General features: G+C 40.8%; 1 protein-coding gene across 16 annotated transcripts in view; it reads right to left on the minus strand.

Annotated features, from left to right (window-relative positions):
• Positions 1–24,936, minus strand: part of CELF2 (CUGBP Elav-like family member 2) — a 474,578-nt gene that overhangs the window by 332,297 nt on the left and 117,345 nt on the right. The window contains exon 1 of one of the 16 annotated variants that reach the window (XM_066592077.1): positions 8,122–8,254. The exons of the other annotated variants lie outside the window; for them this stretch is intronic. The gene's annotated coding sequence lies outside the window, so the exon portion shown is untranslated. Of the gene's footprint in view, positions 1–8,121; positions 8,255–24,936 lie in introns of those variants that run through there. 16 annotated transcript variants of the gene reach the window in all.

Consider the following 24,936-nt stretch of genomic DNA (forward strand, 5'->3'; position numbering starts at 1 on the left):
TTATCAATAACCCAGCCGTAAGTATTATTTCTTTTTTTTTTTAACTGTGGTCTGTTATTTCGGCTCACGGTATCCTAAAGTACAGAAGAATGTTGTCACCATTTTTAGCTAGTACATATGGAAGACAAATGTTAGACATTTGGATGACTTTATAAAAATAAAGTATTCTAAGGTCAAGATTTCACAGAGATACGGTTTGCAGAAAAGCAAAGCTTTGAACGTCAGAGTGCAGGATAGTATCATGCCACATGACAGATAAATGCGTATACTGAGACATTGTGCAATAAACAATAGACTTTTGGGCCACTGCAGTTTCTAACTCTAGTCTTTGAGCCAGTTATTGCCTGTAGAACATAGGAGATGGTTAATACTATAGACTATAAGAGCTAGTTATAGATTGTAGACTGGAGGAGCTAGTTATAAACTGTAGACTGTTGGAACCAGTTATAGACTGTAGAAAATAGGAGTGAGTTATGAACTGTAGACTATAGCAGTCAGTTGTAGACTGTAAACTATAGTAGCAGTTATGGCCAAGCTGGACACCAAAACATCCCATCCACATCGAACGTCATTTAGCATCTTAAAAAGATGGAAATAGACACACTATACTAATGTGGAGAACACAAAATATTTTAAATGAAACCAAAAAGTTGGGGGAATGGGAAATCTCGCCCTAACCTACTTATGTGATGAGACCCTACTTAAAAGCGGAGCACTTGCATTGATAAGGGTGACCCCACGGCAGGAACCTGGGGTGACCCACACTCTCCCTAGTGGGAAACAGGGATAATGTTTGCTACAGTAAATAACAATACATGTGCTGTAGATGTTAAACAACACACAATAAACCAGGGTAGAAACTAATGCTGAAATAGCAGTAAGTCAAGAGAAAGATGTTACAACACACCAAATATCTTAACACCAAACAGACTTATCTGATAGTGGAACAGGACAGGAGCCGCCAACTAGACCAGAAACAACTACAGACCAGAAGTATAACCAGCATCCTCCATGAAGAGGAGCTGGAAAAAATGTATACAGAAACACGCTGATTGGCCAGCTGTGGCACTTACCCCCTGGTGAACCAAACCATTCACACATCAGCAGAGAAGTGTTCATGTTGGTGTCCAATGCCAAAATGACACAGAGCCTGCATCAGCATGTGGATCACATGGACCAAGACTGACGCTGTGGTGTCACCCCAGTCTCGATCTGACATGGGTGGCAAGCCATGGCAGTAGCCAATTATAGGCTGTAAGCCGTAGGAGCTAGTTAAAGACTGTAGACTATAGGAGCTAATTATAAAGTGTAAGCTATAGGAAGCAGTTAAAGACTGTAGATTATAGGAACCAATTATAGACTGTAGACTACAGCAGCCAAATACAGATTGTAAACTATAGGAGCCAATTATAGACTGTAGAATATAGGAGTGAGTTACAGACTGTGGACTATAGGAACCAATTATAAACTGCAGACTATAGGAGCCAGTTATAGCCTGTAGACTATAGGAGCTAGTTATAGACTGTAGACTATAGGAATCGATTATTGACTGTAAACTATAGGAGCCAATAACAGACTGTAGACTATAGGAGCCAGTTATAGCCTGTAGACTATAGGAGCTAGTTATAGACTGTAGACTATAGGAATCGATTATTGACTGTAAACTATAGGAGCCAATAACAGACTGTAGACTATAGGAGCCAGTTATAGCCTGTAGACTATAGGAGCCAGGTATGGACTGTAGACTATAGGAGCCAGTTATAGCCTGTAGACTATAGCAACCAATTATAGACTTCAGACTATAGGAATCGATTATTGACTGTAAACTATAGGAGCCAATTACAGACTGTAGACTACAGCAACCAATTATAGACTGCAGACTATAGGAGCCAGTTATAGCCTGTGGACTATAGGAGCCAGGTATGGACTGTAGACTATAGGATCTAGATATAGACTGTAGTCTATAGGAGCCAATTACAGACTGTAGACTATAGGAACCAATTATAAACTGCAGACTATAGGAGCCAGTTATAGCCTGTAGACTATAGGAGCTAGTTATAGACTGTAGACTATAGGAATCGATTATTGACTGTAAACTATAGGAGCCAATAACAGACTGTAGACTATAGGAGCCAGTTATAGCCTGTAGACTATAGGAGCCAGGTATGGACTGTAGACTATAGGAGCCAGTTATAGCCTGTAGACTATAGCAACCAATTATAGACTTCAGACTATAGGAATCGATTATTGACTGTAAACTATAGGAGCCAATAACAGACTGTAGACTATAGGAGCCAGTTATAGCCTGTGGACTATAGGAGCCAGGTATGGACTGTAGACTATAGGATCTAGATATAGACTGTAGTCTATAGGAGCCAATTACAGACTGTAGACTATAGGAACCAATTATAGACTGCAGACTATAGGAGCCAGTTATAGAATGTAGACTATAGGGGCCAGTTATAGAATGTAGACTATAGGGGCCAGTTATAGAATGTAGACTATAGGAGCTAGTTAAAGACTATAGACTATAGCAGTCAGTTATAGGATTGTAGGCTATCAGATCCAGACAGACCAATGCAGGATTTGATATAACCTATTTACTGGCTTGATAATAAGGACTGTCAAATATAGTTACAGAAAATTACCCAAAAGGTAGACTCTCATAGTAAATTCTAGACAAATTTGTTGCCTTGCTCTATCCAGCTCTAACACACTCTGAGAGGTGAAGGGGGGGATTTATAAATTGCTTTGTGTCAATTTTCTGAAGGAAAAAAGTCATAGATCATGAGACATGCCTTTATGCACAAAAATGTGTAACTTTTTTCAATTTTACATCACTCTTAACACTTTTCAAAAACTGTCCAGTGCTGTTTCTGTAGCTCTTTTTGAAGTGAACAAAAACTATGGTAACCGTATAGCACAGGCACTATGCTGTTTTCTTAACTCACCTAGTTACGGAATCAGTGTAGCTTGCTGTGTTGCTCTTTTCCACAGCTCCCCTTCACTTCAATGAGAGCTAAGGAAACAGTGCTTGGGTGTTTTCGTAGTTACCGTCTAGGTGGCCAGTAACTATAGCAACATTTTTGCATCTTGGCTATAAAAAGCCAAAATGGGAATACCCCTTTAAGTCTGTTAAGTAAGACCCCACTTAGTGTTGTATACTCCCTCCTTAGGCCTTAGTCAGACGGGCGTTTTTTCACGTGATTTGCGGATCGCATGACGGATGCGCATCCGCAAATCGCATGACCGGGGCCCGAAAATAGCCCGAAAATCTGCTCCTAGCCGCGTTTCATTAGAAACGGGTCGGAGCTGTCCAGCGCATTGCATTCAATGGAGCCGGCAATACAGCCGGCTCCATTGAAAGCAATGCGCTGCGGGCGAGTGTGGGATGAATTGTCGGGAAGGGCTTAAAGCTCAGTGCTGAGCCAATCAGAGGCAGGTCTGACTCACACCCCCTTCACACCCACTGCAGGCCGGCCGTGCTGAACTCCGGCTGCCGGGACAAGGTGAGTATATATATATTTTTTATTTTAACACATTTCTGGATGAATTGCAGGGAAGGGCTTATATATTTAAGCCCTTCCCGACAATTCATCCCGCGCTCGCCCACAGCGCATTGCTTTCAATGGAGTCGGCTGTATTGCCGGCTCCATTGAATTCAATGGGCAAACATCGTTCTTCTCTGCCACAGCTGTTACAGCTGTGGGAGAGAAGAATGATTTGTCTTCTATATGTTCTCAATGGGGTCGGCGCTGCTGCCGCCGGCCCCATTGAGCGCATATAAAGAGAACAGGAATCGCAGATCGCAGATAGGTGTGATCTGCGATTTCTGTTCTATAATTTAGCGGACGAGCGCATAAAAAGCGCTTATGTGTCCGATACCATTGCAAAGCAATGGTTTAAAAAAATCGCAGGACGCATGCGCATGCGCAAATCGCGCGAAAAAACGCCCATCTGACTAAGGCCTTATAATGTATAATTCAATTGTTAAAATAGGTCACATGTAAGCTATAAAAAAAACTTTGGAAATAAATTGATTTGCGCATTGTTCAGGCAAAATTGATGCGCTTTGTAATTGTCAATACAAATAAAAGAAAAATACATATGCTATTGATTCAAGACATTGCAAGTCAACTTCACCTACAAGTCAAAGGAGCGCTCTTTAGCCAACCGCTCGCACAATACAGACCAGTGCTGAGCTCTCTATATACCTTTCAATAACAGATCACCTAAATGCCATAACCCTTCACAGTAGTTAGAAATCCCACCAGTAAATTACAAATCTATCTGTTTAATAAATCATTATTCTGTCTTAAGCCGGTTATGCTTGCTTTTTACTCATGACAGTGCCTGTCAAAGTTTTTAGATGGATGCTGGCATGCAATGGGCTGAGATAAGCAGCTGCTCTAAACCCCTCCGGCTAGCTGGAGATAGGGAAACTTGCAAGTGGTTCTGAGGAGGAAGGGAGATGTGGACTTCTCCTTTTTAACAAGATTACAATCTTTCTGCTGTTTAAGCGTGGCCAGCAACACTACCAATTTTACAGCAGCCTGTTTTCATTGTCTGGAATGTAGAGTAATTCCTCCCTGCTTCTGTCCTGTACTGATACATTAGCCAAGAGATGCAGTCAACTTTAGGGCATTTTCTGATGTCCTCCCGTATGCTGCAGCTTGTTATTATTAATCCCTTTGCCTACACTGAAAAAGTAAAGCATGATAAAAAGTTAACTGCAGTAATTGGTATGCCAACGCACCATATATGCTGCAAAAAGTTGCCTCATCCATATTAAGGATTTTTGAGATGTCCCTTAAAAGAATTCCCTGGGCTTTAGGAAGTATGTTGCTGCTTGACTTTGACATCCAAGTCACATAGTTCTCTCACACCGAAGAGTGCTGACACCAGAGTCTTAGGGATTTTGTAAGGCAAATTCTTCAAACGCTCCGCCACATAACTAGTTAGGTTAGGTCATTTAATGCCATTTGCAGTTTAGTTCAACAATTCTGTTCTTCCACTGACTATAAATTCATTCATTTTTTTCTTACTGTTATGTTCTTCTACTTGATTTAGTTAAAATGTGAAAGTTGTAGTAGTTTCACTAAGTGCTAAAAAGGAAGTGCATCACAGACGCTTTTACGCAGAAAAATTAATATTCAGTTTCATTTCGGCTTACTATAACTTGTAAAACATAAGCAGTGTTACTTCAAGCTGCATAGGCTCTTACGACTGTTGTAAAATGTTTGGTTAGGCTGGTTTCACACGGCTGAGAAAATCGTGCAAGATTTGTGGGTTGCGAGACGCATAAACCTTGCACAAATATGAACCCCATTTTTTTTGAATGGGTTCATACACATGAGCGATTTTTTTTCCTGCATGGCACTGTGTTGTGATGCTATGTAGGAAAAAAATTGCAGCATGTTCTATCTTTTTGCGATATTGCCCATTGCATTTAATGGGGCCAGCAGCAGCGCTGTCCCCACTGAAAAGTATGGCAGAACTCCGTGGGAGATTCCTTCAGCCCCACAGTGATGTGGGGCTGTTTTCATGTGGAAACACCTCGCATCCACGGGGTTTCCCATGGATTGCGAGGGCGATATCGAGCTCGATATCGCCCTCACCTGTGTGAAACTAGCCTTACTTGTCCTTAGGAACTTGTCTACAGTTATGTCCTTCCTTATCTTTCCTTTTGGCTTAAAATATTGAGATGTGTCCTATCATCTCACGAAATTGTATAAAATTTGTATTGCGGGAAATTGAGAGTACTTAAAAAAATTCTTCAACAGTTAGGCCTCAGTCACACTGGCGCATCGGCATCCGTACACCGGCGCCGATGCGCCCGTGTGACTCACAGTTAGAAGACGGCCGTACCTGAAGACAGCCGTCTCTCTCCAGCGATGCTGAAAGAACACATGACCGGCAATGGAGCCGGTCACATGTTCTTCCTCCCTGCGCTGCAGAGAGACGTCCGTCTTCAGGTACGTCCGTCTCCTTCCTGCAGTAACACGGGCGCCGATGCGCCCATGTGACTGAGGCCTTAAGGCCCCATTCACAGAGCATACTTTTGTCACAGATTCCACACTGAAATTCACATCAAAATCAGCTCTATTTTATCATTTAGTTTAATGCTATAGAATCTATGCCGTATTATATATGGCTCAGATTTTTCTGCATGTGAATTTTTGAATCTCGGAAAAATAGAATTTACATGCCAATCCTTGACATGGTCTCAGTGTGAAAAGCATGTCGGGAAGCCACATGTAGGTTTGCCCCATTGACTGCAAGTCTGTGGTAGCACACTGAGGTTAAGCCTCGGATTTCTGCCATGGATTGAGTGTCAGATCCAGATTGGAAAAGTCTGACACTGAGGACACACATGGAATGTCTGTGTCATCATGTCCTAAGGGTGAACAAGTGTATATGCTGCAGTCACATATGTGTTTTACATGAATAGCTCTGTAGTATACAGACCTACTGAGAGCTCACATTTCCATCTAGATACGTTTCCATATACCAGTTCTTCTATCACTAGCGATCAGGTGTGATTGATGAGGAACTCTGCCCTAGTTTAAAGGCATTATACTGCACCCCACTGAAATCAGTTGGCTAACCTTTGGTTTTGCTAAGTGCTCTTCAAAGCACCTCTCCACCCTTATTTGAAGGGCAGGTCACATGTGGTGTTTTAGTTTTAAGGCAGGGAATAACATTAATTTTAGACAGATTTTTTCTGCTAGAAACTTAAATAGCCTACGTCTTACTTGGATCACTCACAATTTTCTGATAGCAAAGATTCTAATATAGAATCGCTAATTGCTAAATAATACTAATTGCTAACATTCTATTAAGGCTTCACAGCCACATTATAAAGCCATGTTGTACAGATCTGTAATACGGCATTCACATCTTGCTTTGGGTCAATACTGTACCTGTGTGTATCTCTGCTTTTATATGGACACAAAGGTGTTTTTTAAATACAAAACTGAGTAAAAACACCCATCATGGTACGTTCCATTATATGCCTTGGGCTAACTTCACATGGGCGAGCGCGATATGGGGCCGTGAATCACAGCCCATATCGCGCTCCCCACCATCTGAATTCTCCGCTGATGCGCTGCGCTTTTATGCCAAAACAGCCTTGCATCACTTCGGGGATGTAGGGATCCTGCAGCTGTCAGTCGCAGCAGAGGATCGCAGAGTTTCTCCCATTGTTCTCAATGGGATACCTTGCATTGCATTGTGTGCACCTAGCACGTGGCCTGATTGAAAATAATGGGCATTGCCATGCGAGAGCATGCAGAAAGATAGAACATGCACCATGCAGGAAAACATCGTTTATGTGTCTGACCCCATTCAAAAGAAATGGAGTTCATATTTGCTCAAGATTTGTGCATCTTGCAACACACAGATCTCGTCCGTGTGAAGGCAGCCTTACTATAGAGATATTTTCCCCTAGATTGACTACTGCCAGGGGAGAATAAGGTGTTTCACTGAGTTTTCATATGGCAATATACAGAGTACCCATTCAATTAAGACATTTGCTTACTGCTGCACGCTTAAATGTATAATTTGCATATTTAAATCCACCATTATTGGATATTAATACAGAATCCATATAATATGCAATCCATTGGCTTGCAAAATAGATTTCAAGTATGGTAAGGCAACTGGATTGTAGCCAGTAACAGTTTCTCAGAGTAGTACATTCAACAAAATAAAATGTAACAAAATAGTATGGGCTTTTATTACACAATCAGTCACTTACGTGGCACATTCTCAAGTTGCAGAAGTAAGCCTAACTGTCTACTATATCATAACATACATCTAACTGCCCTATCTATCCATCTATCCATCCATCCATCCATCCATGCACCTTGTACCATATAAGCCATATTTGAATACTGTTCAAAGACCGGAAAAAGACAGCCGATAATTCACGACATTTTTCTCATCTAACAGTGCTATCATCAACTCTATAGTATATGTGCTGTAAAGTATATGTATAATCCTTTTGTAGCTCTGCCAATTATAAATGATATACATGTTCCGTTAATAGTTCTATTCGTCGATTTAGAAACCAGAACGAGTATTTGTAAGAAATAAATAAGCGAGTAAAACAGAACGTACCTTTCCAACTGTCACCAGTGTTAAATTTGAAACAGGTTCTGCCCTATAACGCACGGCTTCCTCTCTCTACAAGTTCCTCTTTTAGAGACAGAAACACTTTCAAGCCTTTCTAATACGATTTGTCAGTTTCGGCCCAATTAGTTGGATTTCCAACCACAGCCACTGTGTCTACTAATTAAAAAAAATGGCATTGCTCTCTGCAAAGTGCAGGACTGCAGGAAGACTCTAAATAGCACAGCAGTGAGAAATGATGAAATGAGCAGATCCGGTTGAATGAAATGAGATGTGGTTTTGAAATCGTCTTGCACAACGGATTTCCTTTGTTAAACTTTATTATTTTTTTTTCTTCTTGGTTACTGTTATCTTCTCCAGCCTGTAGCTCATTCGAGCAGATACCTTTTAACCCCTGTCATATTGAATGTGGCATATCTTTAATTCTAAAACTTTGCAGGAAAAAAGCACATTTTATCTTTTGCTTAAGGATCTAATTTTTTTGCTCTTTGTTGTATTTTCCCGAGCCGTATTGTTTAGCCTGTTACATTTTTAGAAATGCACTTATGAAATGTATCTGCTGTATAAACTGGATACACAAAGAATAGACAATGAGAATAAATGGGTAATAGCAGTTACAGAGATAATGCTATACTGTACTTTCTCCTAATTAAAATACAACATAGGTACCTGCCCCAGCATAAGGTTACATCAGAGGAATGATGGTGCCATTCACATTAGCTTCTACATAGTAATTCCACAAAGCATCCTTTCTATAAGCTGGCAGGGCTCCAGCAGGCATCAGGGAATTTGGAACAATATCCCACTATCACTATTCATTGCACCTGAATTTTGGTGCAATTTTCTTATTATAAATCTCTTTTGCAAAAGCCAAGACTGAATTCTAAAGGGAGGAAAAATATTTGGAAAGACTGTGGCCACATCATGATCACTGAATATATTGGGTGTATACACTTGGAAGATATTCAGCCTATGCTGTAATATCCCCATAGACGTCTATGGACCAAACATATGCTAAGAGAGTGTCCTCATAGCATGTTTTCTTGCTACATGTTTGAATACCTTTTTTTCAACTCTACTAAAAGACGGGTAGTTGTCTACTCTTTTTGGAATAACATAATGCTTGTAAATAACAGAGGTATTTAGCGTTACAGGTATACAGTTGTATATACATGTACAAGGGGGTTATTTGTTTAGATCAGCGTTGGTCTAAGTAAAGTCTGCACCACGAGCAGCAAATGTATGAAGAGGCACAAGACTCCTAAAAGGGTTGTCCAGATACCGAACAACCCTCTTCAATAGGGCTGAAGGGGTTACAATATTACACTGAAATATATGTATCCCTCCACAGCCGCCAAGATCCATTCTGCAGCAGTTCTGTTGGTTGTTGTGATCACAGCGTCTGCAGCGTCCTGTTCCTAAACTTCTGGCATTATAGCACTCAGAATGTAAGTGCCGATGCCAGGAGAACAAGTAGTGATGCTGCAGACTCTCGTTGGCTACAATGGCCACCTGAGTTCCTGTGATGTTAGCAACCACAACAACCACGGCAGGGCTACAGTGCTGGATCCCGGTGGCTGCAGAAGGGGAAGTATGTTTCAGTTTATTATTTTAACCCCTTCAGCCCCATTAATACATTTGTTTCATCTGACACCACCTCCGTGCATCACATGAAAATTTACTCTAGCTAGGAGCTGGAGTAAGTTTTGTGCTATAATCTATTCTAGTTTCTGGTGTGATAGGTCATGCACGGCCATTCCCCCTAAAGCTGGACCCCGCCCATTTTTTGAAAAGGGGAGCAGTATGAATCTGAGAAAAGTTGCAGTTTTGGCATTTGCACCAAAATTATGACTTTTCACTGTCAGAATTCAGGCACCAGTAAAATAAGCGCTGCGGAATAAGTTGGCGCTATACAAATAAAGATTATTATTATTATTAAATGTTAAACATGTCCCAATATATATTTCTATTTCATTTTTTCTAATCTAGTCAACAAATGTGATAATTATCCACTCATTCAATAGACCAAAAAGATATATCATAAACTGCAATGTGTGAACCTAGCCTAAACAGGATGTATAATAATATAAAGTTGTTTCAAATAGTGATGGCATTTTCTAAAATACTGCTATAAATTGGTCAAGGATAAAAAGGAGAAGCCATTAGGGGAGATTACCAAACTAAACGCAACAGAACTCCTTTCTTGAAAAACTGGAGTATATGCCTTGTACAAAATGCTCTTTGTGCTTCCCCCGACAAAGGGCGTGATTTATTGGTAAAGTGTCTTGACTTGACAAGTTGTACCTTAAAGGGGTATTCCCATCTCAAGAATCGTATTTCAATGTGTTCAAAATCGCAAAACAATGCACTCACCCATAAAATGCTTATTTCCGAATAATCCTATGGGTGCAGATATTGATTCCTCTGTCCTCTGGATGTCTACCGTTTATTGCCAAGGAAGCAGTCCACCTCTTCTATGAAAGAAATAGCAGGGGAGACCAGCACTTGCACACTTCTTTCATCTAAGTCAGGAGCACATGCAGACTAGCATTTGATCTGGCCACCACCTACCGTTGTGCTCTGCTATTTCTTTCCACAGAAGAGGTGGTCTGTTTCCCTACCAACGAGTAGTGAACAAAAAGAGGACAGCGGAATCAATATCTGCTATATCTGGAGAACGGAGCATTTTGGAAGCAAACATCTTATGGGTGATTACTAGAGATGAGCGAGTATACTCGCTAAGGCACATTACTTGAGCGAGTAGTGCCTTAGCTGAGTATCTCCCCGCTCGTCTCTAAAGATTCGGGGGCCGGCGCTGGTGACAGGTGAGTTGCGGCGGGGAGCGAGGGGGAAAGAGGGAGAGAGAGATCTCCCCTCCGTTCCTCCCCGCTCTCCCCCGCCACTCCCCGAATCTTTAGAGACGAGCGTGGAGATACTCGGCTAAGGCACTACTGGCTCGAGTAATGTGCCTTAGCGAGTATACTCGCTCATCTCTAGTGATTGCATTGATTTGCCATTTTCAAACACATTGAAATACGATTCTTGAGATGGGAATACCCCTTTTAATATGACCATGTGTGCCAAAATTGTGGGTGCAAAATTTTATGGAAAAGAAGATTTAGACAAAAATAGGTAGTATAAAGGTAGATAAGATAAAACTGTCTAAAGATGCACCAGATTTATTATTCATTATGTGTCACTGTGATAAATTGGGCACATTTTTAGATAGTTTGGCCTAAGTTTTCACTGTTAGGTAGCTTTAGCAAATATACCCCAATGTGTATATCGCTAATACTACATTTTTGTCCTCATGGCCACAATTATGCTAAGTGCATGGTTTATGTACTTTATAAGAATTAAATATCCTAATTGTGAAGAGGTTTTCATTCAGATGTACTGTTAACCTTTTCCTTAATGACTACCTTCAGTGACCACATACATATTGAACTGCTTAATATGTGTAGAAGATTGCCATTTCCATGGATATTAAGCTGACATATTCACTGTATAAAAAAATCGAAGTTGTCCATTTCCAAGGTTGCAGAATCATAAATTCTGGCTATAAACATATTCAATAAATACCCTTCTGTAAAAATGTAGATACTCTGCCAAGCTGTTTACTATTTTGTTGGGCTTTTTATGTAGTTTTCTAACTCACAGTGTGTACATCTAGTTATTAGCAAGTAAAACCATTATTTCAATGTTATTTCCCAAGAGAAGAATTAGAGAAATGCAAGGAGTTGTCTCAGGAGAGGATCCGCCATGAAACTGAAAGAATAAGTAAACAGTATAAAAAAGGTTGTTAAAATGTGACAGAGGCAATAAAGTGCTTTTCTATTCTACACTACGCATTCCCGATCAGGACTATAACTTAAGACACACAAAACAGAACTATCAATAGGAGCATAAACAGTGAATTTAAACTAATGGACTGAAACCTAACCATACCATTATTAGTGATAATGCAGGAAAAATGAAGGTAAGGAATGCTGTTTGTATTCTAAAGGTGGCCATATACCTGCATTTAAGATTGCTGCTGCCCAAATGAGTGTTTGGCCAACAGATAATCCTCTTGACTCCAGCATAATCATGCATGCTCCGCTCGGCTGAGAAAGAACTGAGCAGCCGCCAGAAGCATGTGGCATAAGCTTATTTTTCCCAGGAACAGAGGATTGGGCATTGTTAAATAAAGCAAATGTCAGGGGAGAGTTAGAAGATGCACATATACATTAGATCATTGGCTGATTCCATTGTAATCGACTAGTTCTAATATAATATAAGGTATGTAATATCTACAACAGTGTTTCCGAACTTCAATTCTTGGAACACCAACAGGTCTGGATAGCCTATAGTAAGAACACCTGTGGAAGTGTTTCAAGCATTGTCAATAAATCCTAAAAACATAACCTGTTGGGGTTCCCTAAGGACTGGAGTTTGGAAACACTGATCTACAGTAACATTAGGGGTATTTATAAAATATTTTATGTCAAAAACCTGTCATAAAAAAGATTCAAATTCTCAGCATTTTTCGCCATCCTCACCACTTATGTAAAACGTGGCTGAGCTTGTCTGGAGGGGTGGGGGCATCAAATTCACAACAAATTATGGAAATCGACAGAAGCTAACTTAGATTGTGGCTGTTGAAAAGCTTACATCTGCGGTCAATCCTAACCGTGGCATATAAACCGTCAGTCAAAGGGGGGTGATGATAGTTACCATGGTAGCTTTGGACCTAATGAAAGCTCCCAGCGCTGCCATGTATTTGCCCAGCTCTGGCTGTAGGAGGGCTTAATATGTGATAATTAAAATTACAATATACTGCAATACTGATGTATTGCAGTACATTGTAAAGGTGATCAATCATACGATTGCAAGTTCAAGTTGCCTGAGGGGACAAAAAGACATAAAATTTAGGGTAAACATAATTGGTATTATTGCTTCTGAAGAATCCAGAACTACCAAATTATCGCATTATTTATCTCACACAGTGAATACTGTAAAAAAACTGAAGAAAATACGGCCTTACACAGTCACATTGATGGAAAAAAAAGTTAGGAGGTTCTGAATAAAACAAAACACATTCTTTTCTTAATAAAAGAGTTTTTAATTTGTCCATATTACCATTTAGCATGTGTCTATGTAAGGTTTTTAATAAGGAACCAGTCAAAAAACAATGTCAACCAACTAGAACCTCTTTTTGTTTTCTTGTTGTTTGACATTGTTTCTTGACCAGTTCTTTATTAAAAACCTTACGTGGACACATGCTAATTCGCAATTTGGACACATGCTGTATAATACCCATATAAGAAAAGCTACAAACATAGTATTGTCATGATGACCCATCAAATAAAGTTAACATTTTACAGCACCATGAATGTCACAAATGCAATGCCCAGAAAATTGGGCATTTGCGTTTTTTTCCATTTCACCCCATTTCAAAAAAATCTATGTTTTCTAATACATTATTTGGTGCATTAAATGGTACCACTTAAAACTACAACTTGTCCACTTACAGGGGCTTGCACTCATCCTCTCAATGAGCTAACGTGACATCACTGCCAGTCACTGGCCAACAGAGAAAATGCCTATCCACTATAAGGCAGCGCTCCAAACCGTCTACCAGTGAGAAGCAGCGGGTATATACATTAGTCCAATAAGATACAGAGGGTGTATGTATGGCTTTCCTCATGGCATGAGGGTTATATTTAGAAAAATTTGAGTATCCAGTGAATTACAATTCACTAATGACAGTCATTACAGTGTCCATTGTTATGTAAAGTAATATTCTGTAACATTGCACATCTGCAATGCTTTTATGTACTGTACTTGCACTTTTCGTTCTGGCTATTGCATCTTTTTACCATCAGTTCTTTTTTTGGAGCATCAGATGAAACCCACACATACATGGGGAGAACACGCTAACTATAGTTCATATTCTGCCATGTTCAGATTCAAATCTAGGATCTGTGCTGCATGATAACCTCATTTTAAATTTCTATTTAAAGGGCTCTTCCAAGCAAAATACTATTCATGACCTATCTTCCGAACAGGTCAGGTCATCAATAGTTGATCGGCTAGAGTCCACCGCTTGGGATCCTGGCTACTTAGCTGATCAGGCAACTGCTGTCAGAGCCAGAATACACAGAGATCAGAGCAGAAGCTGCTGCTCCAGCCCCTATATAGTGGCCGGTGCTTGTAACTGCAGACTGGGGTCTCATTAAAATCAACAGGTTCCGCACCTACAGTTACAAGTCCCGCAAATACACAAGGTTGAAAGTAGCAGCTTCCATTCCAACCCCTGTGTACTATGGTGCTGACAGCAGGTGCCTGATCAGCTTATTGGCTGGGGTCTAGAGGGACGGACCGTAGACAGTCAACTATTGATAACTTATCCTGTGGAAACTGTTATTTCAAAGTTAATTTTGCTAGAATTCTTTCTCCAAACTAGTGACAAATCTAATTTTAGATCCATATATAACAGGAGCTTGTATGTAATTGTATGAAGGTATTAAATAGAGATGAGCGAGCATACTCGATAAGGTAAACTACTTGAGTGAGTAGTGCCTTACTCTAGTACCTGCCCGCTCGTTTCTAAAGATTCGGGTGCCGGCAGGGAGCGGCGGGGGAGAGTGTGGAGGAACGGAGGGGAGATCTCTCTCCCTCTCTCCCCCTCGCTCACCGCCGCAACTCACCTGTCACTCGCGCCGGCAGCCGAATCTTTAGAGACAAGCAGGCAGGTACTCAAATAAGGCACTACTCGCTCGAGTAGTTTGCCTTATCGAGTATGCTCGCTCATCTCTAGTATTAAAGGAGTTTTCCAGTGAGGTAAAAAAGCCTCATAAAAAGGTGAGCAGCCTTAAAACTTCAAACTAACTTATACTCACATGAATCATGTCCCATTCACATGTTCCACAGCTGCTCTGGCCACTCTGGCTTCCCTCTACTTCCAGGTACTGTGGTCAATTGCTGTCAAAGCACATTACTGCCCCAAGCAATCACTGTCTCAGCGTTGGTAGTATGGCTTAGATGGCTACATAGAAGCAGACAGAGGGGGCGAAGCGCTGGGGAACAGAGCACCAGGGACATCAGTAAATTCAATCCAAGTTATTTTATTCTTTTAATGATGCCTGCTTTTTGAGGGTGTTTTTCCCCTGATGGATTAATCCCTGTAATATTAATGCTATCCACCCATGAAAGAAAAGCCTATAAAAAAATCCTCAAGTGTATTGATTTTCCATGCTACAGCAACATCAAGAAACAAGGCACATGTAATTCGTCTTCAGGACAAAAAGAATTTATGTTAAGTTTAGCCTATGGCTTTAAAGAATTATGCAGCGATAGTGCTTCACTGCTAAGATGGGTGACCGACACAATTCAAAGTAACATTTGCTCTTGTGCTACACAGGAAGCCAACTGCCTTGGCCACGTATGATAGGAACAAAGTGCATATAGACACGGATGAATGCATGGATCCTATGAATCATGTTATTTGTTCACGAGCTACCAGGCTTTCTTATTTCTATACTTGTGGTTCCAGACTGAGGCTTATCGCCTCTAGAGGTTGTTTGTTCATTTTTTGTAAGAATGTAATTATTGAAGCACATCCACCAAAACTGGAGCATCCAGACAGCCTAATATTCTCTTCTTCGGTGCCTCCTGTTTTGTCCCTCCTCCCCTGAAGAAAATTACTCTTAATCAGCTTGTCATTCTTTATAACAACAGTTTTTATAATCTGAGGATGGCACAGAACAGCTCTTTTATTGCATCGTGTGATTTTAAAGACAACTGGATTTAATTTACTCTGTGAAAAGAGGCAGACAGCTGCTGCCTTAGGGATCTTTCGCACGGGACGGAATTGGGACACGGGGCCATTTCTGCATCACAATGTTGTCCCTATGGAGCTTCAATTCCGCACCTGTTAAAATCCGCACGTCTTTACTTCAAAAACGCAAGATTAAATTCCGCAGGAGAAAAGCTTTCTGCTCAGGAATTAAGAACGTCTTGCACAATTGCTGTTGCAGATTTCCAACATACAGGAGACATAATTCTGCAATTAAAGTCTGCAGAATAAAACACAAGAAATTCCACAAAATGTTCCACAGAACACATTCCACAGTTAAAAACACGACAAAAGCCGCACTAATTGACAAAATCTGTGCTGCCTCCTGCGGACAATTCCGTCCCATGTTAAAGGTTCTTTAGATTCATATGCGAGTTTTTCCTATTGAAGCAGTGGAATTAGCTCCAGGTAAGGGATGAATACATAAGTTTATAGACTGGTCACAGAGGAAAAAGAATTTCAATAAAGATGCAACTTTTTATGTAACAATGTAGTAAAGCTGAGTTTGTCAATTGGCACATCTGTTCATGATACTGCAATATGTTTGCAGCATTATATTAGATGTATACATTAGGCTAAGGCTGGGTTCACACTGGGCGGATTTGTCGCAGAAATTCCGTCCGAAATTTTGCCGCGGCAAATTCGCCTGCGGCCACTAATTCCCGGATTAGCCAGACATGTGGACGAGATTTCTCAGATCCGCTGGCCGCAGCATGTTGATTTTTTTTCTTCTGCTGCGGCCGCGCTCTCCCCTATGGGAGTGCCATCGCACAGCGTAAAAGCGTGCGGTGAGGCCGCTTCAAAACTCGCAGTTGAGTGCTGCAGGTTCTAAAGCTGCGGATTCCTGGAGGAAATCTCGCGTTTTTTCCACTGCAGCCAAACCGCGATATTTCCGCCTGGAATCCACCCAGTGAGAACCCAGCCTTAGGGCTTATTCAGACGACCATATATTGGTCGGGTATTCACGCCGGCCGATATACGGCATCCCTCTCTGCAGGGGGAGGAGGCTGGAAGAGGCGGGAGCACTGTACTGAGCTCCCGCCCCCTCTCTGCCCCTCGGCACTATTTGCAATGAGAGGAGGCGGGGCGGGAGTCGAGCTAAGTTTCATGATTTAGCTCCACCCCCGGCCAGCCCCTCCCATTGCAAATAGTGCCGAGGGGCGAAGAGGGGGTGGAGAGGAGGTGGAGAGGCAGCGGGAGCTCAGTACACTGCAGTGACTGTTTGAGATTCATGTGATGATGTCACCATCATGTGATCAGTCACTAGGGCTCTGAGCTCCACCCCTGATCACATGACGGTGATGTCATCACAGGTCCTTCATCCCTGTGCACTGAATGAGGGATTACGGGCAGTCTACATCCCCCACAAGCCCCCATTGGCCTCAGCTGCTATGCATACAGCAGTACTCAGTCTGGCAGTATGTAGCTGGTTGTGAGACAGCTGGACACCTGTGTAAAGACTCCAATAAATGACACCTCACAAATGGACACATACGTAGCAGGCGGTGCATATTGACCAACAACATTGAAGCATAGTCCTTCACCACTATCTTCACAGTTTCCCTAACGCCCTATCATGCCACAAACACGTCACCACAAAGAGTTCCAACACTGCCGTGAAGTTAATGCAGCTTACATGACACAGCAACAAGCCATGATTTCACCTCAGGCACCAGCTGAAGTTTGTAAATCTCGTACAGCAGATATGCGAACGCAACAAGCAAACATGTCTCCTCAGTGAGCTGCTGAAGTTCTATAAACACATGGAGCTCATGTGCGAAAGCAACGAGCTAACATATCTCCTCAGCAAGCTGCTTAATTTCGTAAATCACATGCAGCACACGGAAATATTTTGACCAACTCCAATCCCTTTCACTATATTATATTAGTAAGTGGCGAACTGTGCCACCAGAAACACTAGTACTAGTCAATCTAAAATAAATAAATGTTTGAGATGTGCTACTTCTACATATATTTGATGGATAGCTATGGGTCATTCAATAATGAAAACAGTAATGTTGAAATGGAACAGCTGGTGGAGGCCACAGTTTTCACATGAGAAAATTAGAAAGCTCATAGTGGCTATCACCGTTTTCTATCTAGTAGCTGTTTGATGGACAGCAGTGTAGTAAGATATAAGAGCTTATAAGACATAATGAAGCCTTGTTATCAGTCATGAGGTTTCTTTTCACACAACTAGGGCTTACTGCTGAGCGCTTTGCATCCATCACTGATTGAATCCCATTGTCTCTCAGTGTTGGCCCTTCTCTACAGATACAAAAAAATGGCCTGTGGATTTCAGGGCTTTTTGTCCATGTGTGTCTAGGTTTGATTTCTGAGTGATAAACATGACTATATAGATATTCAGACAGATCTGTGACAGAAATAACCACTGAGAAATTAATTCATGCTATAAATTATCCTACACCAATACCTTCAATTGCAATCCCAAAATGGTCTTTGTAGAAATGGCTCATCCAAAGACCAACATGACTTAACCTGCATATGGCAGACTATAACTACTCCCCGTCTTTATAGCGATGCTGTTAAACTATCTTCTGAATGATCACAGACATAAATCTCTTCTTAATTTGAATGCTGTTGAAAAGAATTGCTTACTTGACATTTTCCGAGACAACAAGACACGCCAGAAGCTACACTCTACCCTTTCACATCTTGAAATATTGCCAAGATATGTGAATCTCCTCCCCCACAAATGGCTGGGAAAGTGATATTGAGACATGTTCTAATAAAGAAATTGCATTTAGTTCCATTTTCTTTACCGTAAATGAAATAATTCTGGCTTTCGTAATTTGGAATTATTCTCATGTACATTACTGTACTGTTTGACCAAGATTGATGCTGTAACAAATGGATAACTCTAAAAGTCATAACAGTGACTGGCCTACATGTAGTACATACGTGACACAAGTCCTAAGGCAGGCAAGTCTCTCATAAAGCCAGAAGTCAATCTAACAGGAGTGGTCAGTCACTGACTCAATCTGGCACTAAAAAAAGGAACTAACATTTGAGAAACCTCTTGTTCCTTACATATTTATAGTTTCTTGGGGTGGGGGTCAGAATTAGTTCAGTGTGGAGAAGATGAAAGTGAGTTCCTTTAGTGAAAGATTGATAGCTGCCGGCATCCATGGGGGACGGCACTATTCTAGGGTCTATTGTTATGTGGGCATTATTGGTATAGGAGGTCTCAGCTGTATGTATAAAGCTGCCTATATGTGTGTATATGTATGTCAGGAGTACATTCAAACAAGACGTATAGTTCGCAGAGCATTATCCACTCTGGATTTTCTCACTATCGCAAGTAAAGTTTAAAATGAATCTGCACTGAAATCCGTTCTCATATCTATGCAGTAAGCTTGGTTCTGGTAGCATATCTGCATAGTAAGTTTGCTTCTGGTATCATATCTATATGGTAAGCTTGGTTCTGCTTTCATATCTATGTACTAAACTCAGATCTGTTCTCAAATCTATGTAATAATGTGGGCTCAGTTGCACTACCTATTCTGTAAGTGTCAGGTCATCACCATTTAGATCATTGGTAGTATGGGGGGGGGGGTGACAAAATTTGTATAGCTACCATGGGCCCTTTATACAGCTCAGGGCCCATGGTAGCCTTAATCCCAGTTACCTCTGGTGCAGGTGAAGATAAATAAGTTAAAGGAGTATTACCATTCCAGTGCCTCACCCCATCTAAGATCCAAGAGGTTGACAGGTTTTACAGAAACAGCCAAGCACCCTGTGCTACACCATTTCTGTAACTCCCAAAGAAGTGAAATAAAAGTTATATACAAATGATAGCAGAATGAGCTACACTGTTTCCACATCTCACAAGTTATGATAAGAAACTTTACTTTAATTCACTTCCATGACAGCTATAGAAACAAAACCGGGCCACCTCGGGAAGCTTTCATGTGGCAGCCAGCAGGATGAGAGCATAGAGATAGGGTAAGGCCCACAGATAGGAATACCCCTTTAAAAAAGCACCACTACTCATGGGCCAGTGATGTGTGCCTGCCCCAGATAAATTTTGCCAGCCCCAGGATCCAGGCCTCTTCATTTACTTTGTTCAATCTGGAACATCCGTTGTGAACTGTTAGAATAATCACTTTTATTTCATGTATGTTTCTTCGCTACTTTCTTACTATGAGAAGCAAAGGAAAATCAAGTTCCCTCTTACTTTCAGTAAAGCTCTGTTCAACATAATAATGACAATTTTCATAAGACCTAAGAATTGTTTTAAAGAAGAGACTCTATGATTTTGAGTGATTGGTGCTCTGGAGGGGCCGCGAGCCGCTGTGTGGATCTGAAGAGAGGCTGACACAGGTGTTGACAGATTGAGAAGGGTTTTGCTGTGTAGGTAAACGGGTGTCTGAAGCGCCTTTGTTAAGTATGACCTGGGATTTAAGCTGTGTCTCTTGCTGCTGCCACTTCTAACGTAGTAAAGCACTAATTTCCTTTTGGATGGATTGCAAAATACAGACCTACAAGATTTTTGGACAGTCTCTTCAAGATCGTGCTGAAGACAGATGCATTTAGTTAAAACTTCAAAGAAAAAGGTTAGTGGATACAACAGATTGAAACAAACCAGATTCAATGTGTAAGGATTTTTGCATTATGCTTATCCCTATTTCCAAATCTCTTCTATATCAGGCAAATAGGAAGTTCAGAAATACAGTAATTGGGATAGTAGTATCCTGATTAATGTCACCAAATCTATACATTAGAAGGGCCCATCACATCAAATATACAGGCCAATCTATAGATTACAGAGCAGGGGTAGCTCAGCTGATTGATGTAAGGCATATTCATCTTTACCCTCTTGGATTACTTTGAGAGTAGCTGGTGTCATCACAGAGTGAGTCATGTGACCTGTTTGAGCACAGAGTGCCCATGCAATGATGAACAGCCTGAGCAACAGCCAGATCGTGTGACCAGAAGTGGGGGAAAATGGATCATAGACAAAAAGCACTTATTGTAAATGTTTTATCAAGCAGCAGTCTGGATGAGCCAATGAGTAGTGAGGACAGTGGTGATAATGAGGTGTTTGGCATTGAATTACTTTTGGACAGAGGGAAAAAAACATGGATCTATAAGTACTTGGAGGAAACAACTCCAAGCTTTCGGGATGATATGTTTCTGCATCCATTTCCATGCTGCACAACTGTCCGTCCAGGATAAATTGGATAGGAACTTTCACACTGGATGTTGCTATTTTGATGCTCTGCTTTCAACCCCGCATTTGGATGCAACACAGCTAGCACACTGAGTATGCTTCATGGAGTGTGCTCCGGTAATGATGAATGGCCAGGGAATAATAATAAGAAAAAAAGCAGGAATTTAAACCAATAAATTACAAGTTATGCTGAATATTTTGCAACACAACTTTATATCAATCTGCTCAACTCATTCTGCTCTACAGCATGTTACCTGCAGATGAGAATGTGACAGGTTCCCTTTAAGATGAATTTGGTTTAGTAAAATACAGCTGTATAAGAAATATTGCACAGTTTAAATTCTATCTATAAGTTTTTCCCCTGACATCTTGTCATCTTTTATGACCAGACATAAGCGAGGCTGTGGCCTGGATTACTGTATTGGAAGCTGTATGCAGTAACTAAAATAGGGAGAACTGTTTCATTTCTTTCCGCATGATTATAAATATAATTTATCCTAAAATAACAACCAATTTGAAATTCACTATATGAAAGTCTTACACTATATAACAATTTGTAAATCAATAGTGTGAAGAACAGATGAATCTATTTTTCTTCATCATCATAGTCACTGCATGAATGCCATCAAAATCAATGTCTACATCACATCCTTTGCCTATACGTCTTGCCCTTTAAATAAACAGTAAATAGGCAGTGTTACGTTGGCTGCTTCTGCTCTTATGGGTATTTAAAAAACCTTGTCTCCATTAAATCTGTCCGGCACATATGTATGCATAAATCAATAGGGAATATATAGCACCAAATTTGCTGTGTGAACATAGTGCTTGACTGAAAGTTCACTTGAGTTCAACTAATTGCCAGGTTTGGTTTCTCTAAGGCTAAAATTCACATGCGATACAGCGTTGTCCGAAAATAACGACCATCTGAAGCATTGGATTCCAATGCATTCATTCAGATGGCCAAGTTATTAGCGACGTCAAAACACTGCGTCCGCAATAATAGGGCATCAAAGCGAAATACGCCGGCCGATGTCTTGAGGCGGCTGGAAAAAGAAAGGTCTTGACCTTTTCTTTTGGCTGTGATCAGCTGGTGGCTCCCATAGGCTTCTACGGGATGCGGTTGCACCCGGGACCAGGAGCCTTAGCGGGCCCATAAGGCCCCTCTTCTCCATATAGGAAGCCTAGTACTATGAATAAAGCGTTATAGTCGGGGGCTCCGTTACAGGTTTTGCATTGGGGCCCAGGAGCTTCAAGTTACGCCTCTGCTAACAGGGTATATGGACTGGGATTTCCAGATGGGATAATGATGCTGTTATTTATGTATTAATTTCAAGTGATTTTCCACTTTAGTCTCTATTAAAGAAGTGTTCCCAAAAAATATATATTGTTTAATGTTAAATCCAGCCCATAATTATTAAGTAAAAAACGTTAAATGTTCCTATCCCAAGATATTCCAGGACTAACATTAGAACAGGGCCCCCTGCTGTTACTATTAAAGAGCCTTTTTGTGCCTGGTCCACTTCAGTATATGTTCCAAGGTGCCTATTCAGTAACGCTGTCTCACTGTCTTATCACTTACTCAGCATCTCTTCTGATGAGCAGAGAAGATGCAGCAACTTCAAAAGCGGCCACTCACCACACTAGAGACCCCTTCACATACCCACAAAGCAGAGAAAGAAGGAAGACTGAGCATGTGTGACCACCTTTGTTAAATTACTGAGGTGGACATAATAAAAACAGCAAGTGGTGCTATTCTAACATTAGATTCGGAATATCTGGGATGGAAACATTTTTTTCATAAGTGTAAATTTTTTTCATAAGGGCAGATTAGCGAACATGAGCGAGAGCTGCCTCTGATATGCTGAGCGCCTCATCCAATCACAATCAGCTCTTTCAGCAGGCGGGAATTACAGAGCTGGGGACAGCACAGAGAAGACGCGGCTGAGCCCCGGCAGCTAAAGAAAGGTCAGTATGTATTTTTTTTGTTTTTTACACTACTTTTACTGGATTTTCAGAGAAGGGCTTATAGTTAAAGCCCTTCCCTGAAATCCATTGACGGGGGTGCCGGCAGCAGGATCCTCTACCCCAGCTGTCATGTGGGGTGCCGGCAGACCGTTGTTTTTAATGGAGCAGCCGCAGCTCCATTGAAAAATGCTCGGGTCCCCATTGATTCAATGGGGTTCATTACTGGAAACGAGCTCTCGAGCATTAGAAAAAGCTCGGCTCGAGTAACGAGCACCCAAGCATTTTGGTGCTCGCTCATCTTTCGTAAATACCAAAAAATGTTCTAAAGTTATGGGCTTAATTAAACTATAAACAATATATTTTACATAGGACAACCTACTTAATTCTTTTCATCTTTAAGGCTGTGTTCACATGTTGCAGCCACATTGCACTGACATGGAGATTTGCAAGATTTTAGATGACAGCAGCTGGCAGCACTTTTATTTTTAATGGCAGGGAAATGGTAGTTCATTGTGTGGCCATTAAAACTGATATGCCTTTCAGATGCAGTTATTTAAAACCGCACCAATCTCCATATCAGTACTTTATTTTGCCGCATTGTGTGTGCACCATATGTGCATACAGCCTCATAGGTGATCATTCATGGATTTATACCATCAAACATATTTCCTGTATGTTTGACATGTGCGAACAAATAAATTACAGTCCTCCTAAGATGCAAATCGTCCATAAAGAGTTAGACATGAGTAAATGAGTAATAACTGTACACAATAAGGAAGGCAATCTATCAACATGCATTAAAAGCAATTAGGCTTACTTTTCATGAGTTTAGTACCAATTAAAATTGTTAATGTCAGTTAACTACCTATTGTGGCACAATATACTGCATTGGCATTTCAGCGCACGATTTAATTGGTGTCTAGGTAAAGAACAGTATGCACTTTGATTAAATGTATTCATGTTACTCTTTTATTATACATAATGTAAAGCAACTTGCATCCTGAAAAAAGTAGGAATATAACTATGCATAATTAATTGCCTATATCCTTGGTTAATTATGAGCACTAAAAGAAAAGATAATATATCTGTAATAATAATGTTCTGAGTGATAATTAGACAAGATATTTTTTGACAAAGAGCTTGAAGGACTGACAGTGATCGAGTCTGCACTGCTGTTTAACGTGAAGGTGTCCTAGCTGTTGAATCTAGGGTCAGCATAGATAGAGCAGAAGAGCTGAGAAGATTGATATACTGCTTTGTAGGTAATAGATTCATTGTAACTTGTTGTAGCGTGTAATTCATTGATATAAATTCCTGCTCATTCTGGTCTTAGGAGTCCAGTGGGCGGCTCTATTAGTGATTAATAGCTATCTGTGCATGTACAAACTGTTCATCATTGAGTCTCTTAGCTCACTGGACTCATTAAAGTGGTATTCCAATGATTCAAAGTGAAAGGTCCAATATAATGTTATAACTTGTTGTACAAAGCTGCAGAGATATTGTTTTACCTGTGGTCCCCCTGCTTAGTTCTCCATTGGTATCCCTTGGTATCGACCTGTATGCTCCGCTGTATTACTGGTCAGGCATGCTCAGAGCCTTCACATTCTATAATGATGACACAGTTTGTACAGGTGTAAAAACGCAATTCTTAGTAACTAGCAATGGGGCATTATGGGAGATGTCGTTTTTGTACTCCCCGATGGCCATTTTAAATAACAATGTGGAAATCTGAAGCTGGATGGAAAGCAGCAGTGGCGTAGGTTAGCTAAAAAGGTACTGGAGCTCAGTTTGATGATTTAGGCTG

Source organism: Eleutherodactylus coqui, chromosome 2 (assembly GCF_035609145.1).
Source record: "Eleutherodactylus coqui strain aEleCoq1 chromosome 2, aEleCoq1.hap1, whole genome shotgun sequence".
NCBI classification, from domain to species: Eukaryota; Metazoa; Chordata; class Amphibia; order Anura; family Eleutherodactylidae; genus Eleutherodactylus; species Eleutherodactylus coqui.